Genomic DNA, 2,283 nt, shown 5'->3' on the forward strand with positions numbered 1-2,283 from the left:
AACACCACTCTGCCCTGGAGCAAGTTTGCTTTAATAAAGTGCCACTTTTGAAATGTGTGCTTTTTACAAACCTCCCAAAGTCTCTCACTTCTGAAAAGTATAACTGTTTGGTTCCATAAAACATCCAGAAACTGGTTACACGCACACGCATATATGTCTACCTAATCTGTTTATTTTTAGAAATATATGAAACTGCACATTCCTGCCAATTAAAAAGCCATAAGGGTTCTTTTATGTTCAATTTTAGCGTTGATGCCAGGTAGCAAAGCATCCTCATCTATCAGGTCAATTCTCCACACAATAACAATGATTTATACAACAGATCGGGGTATTCTCCATGGACAAATAAATCAAAGTGTCCTTCTGCTGTTCATGCACATAAAAAGTATATTTTATGAGGAAGCAGTTCAGTGCTAGCATTCTTCCACAGGCTTCTGTGTGGAAGAGTTACTGATCCCACTTAATCTTGGAAGCTAAGCAGGGTTGGGACTGGCTGAAATCTGGATGGGTGACTAAATTGTTGCCAACTGCCCAGAGAGCTTCAGCTACAGCTGGTATAGAAATGAAATAATAGTAATTCTGACTTTTCAGAGGGTTCCCAATGCAGACTCATCCACATGTCATACGGAAGCCAAGTGTGGGCTGGCACGGAGATTCACAACCACACCTGTGGGCTACATCTTTGCAAGCCCTTGGCTCCTCGTTCAGCAATTAACCGCAACAAGCACCGACTCTCACGCAAGACCGAGAAACCAAGAGGACTCCCGTCCAGCAATATACATCCTTGCATGAAGGTGCTTCCTGGGCTTTCAAAAGCTGGCTGCAAGTCGAATATATACCGGTCCATGTGCATAAAAGGACCAGTAATTTACCCTGAAGGCCTCCCAGAACATGTGGAAACCGTGAAAGAGAGCTTTACAAAAGCCAACACCAGATCTCAACCCGCAGATGCCCAAGAGAAGCATCCCAGGGTCCTTTTCTGCTGACTTGAGGTGTTGATTCAGAGCTCTGCTGTTTTCTCTCTCCCTTTGTTCTGCGCTGCTTTTCTGTTCAGGGGCTGGTATTAAAATTGTACCTTACGATTCCATCATTTGACAGAAGTCCCTCTGCACCACGGGAGGGAAATTTTCTGAACAAATGCCAGCAAAATAAGTGGGATTTAACAGGAAAATTCAAGCAGTTTTAATTTTATTTACTATTTAAAATAGCTACGTTTCACCAGGGGGTTGGAAACAAACCAATCTTAAACGGGAGAAAATCTTTGCTTTGTCATTTTAGCAGACAGCTCCACCAAATCCAAGTTTGCTGACTTCCAAATAAACATTCTGTACTCTTAGCTAAATAAGCACAGTATCGTATCATGGCCAAGTTAGATATTTCACTTCTCATGTCTCTCCAAACAGGAAAGTTGCCAGCCAAAATTTCCCTTCTCTCCTCGTTTCAAAGAGCAGAAGCGCCAGATAATATCAAGGACAGCTCTGCTTAATGAAGAACACCTGCAGGTACACACACACACTCACACGCATAAAGCCGCCTGCTTTCCACTCCGCCACCTTCTCCCCCTAATGGGGTGTTTGTACGCGGCGCCCGCTGGAGAAGCTCCCTCTGAGCAAACGCCTCACCTCTGGCGCCCCCTGCCGGTCAGGGCAGCGCCTTCCAAACAGGACTGCGGGATGCGCAACTTGGAACGGAGCGAGACCGGCGACGGCGGGGGTCGCGTGGAGCCGCAGGTGGGTCCTCGCCTCGCTCTCTCCGGGGGCAAAAGTTCCCCTGCCCCCCAGCTCGACGCCTGCACCACGAGGGAGCAGACACACACGAAGGGCAGGGGCCGAGGGGCGATCCCGAGGCGCCCGGTCTCCAGACGGCGCATCCCTCAGTTGCCATGCCCAGCGCGGGCCCCCGCCCGCACTTCCGACGGATTCGCACCTCCAAAGAGCGCACACGCACGCCTCCTCGGGGCGGCAGCACGAGCGCGCGCAGGCGAATTTGCCGCGATCCAGACGCGCGCTTCGCGGGAGGCGCGACAACAAGGCGAGGAAACGGAGCGGCGCGCCTCGGGGAGTCCGAGGGCGCTTCCTCGCGAGTCAGCACCTGCAGGCGCGCGTGGCATCGCCCTCCCACCCGCCGGGCATCCGCTCCCGAGCAGAGCCCGGGCGGATCCGGGCAGCGGAGCTGGGCAGGCGCGCAGTCCCGCAGCGCCGGCGCCGACCCCCGGCGGCACGGGCAGCCAGGCGGCGGGCGGCGCAGCCCCGGGAAGCGGCGACTCACCGGAGCCGAGGCACC

This window comes from Varanus komodoensis, unplaced genomic scaffold (genome assembly GCF_004798865.1).
Source record: "Varanus komodoensis strain SLA01 unplaced genomic scaffold, ASM479886v1 scaffold40, whole genome shotgun sequence".
Classification (NCBI taxonomy): Eukaryota; Metazoa; Chordata; class Lepidosauria; order Squamata; family Varanidae; genus Varanus; species Varanus komodoensis.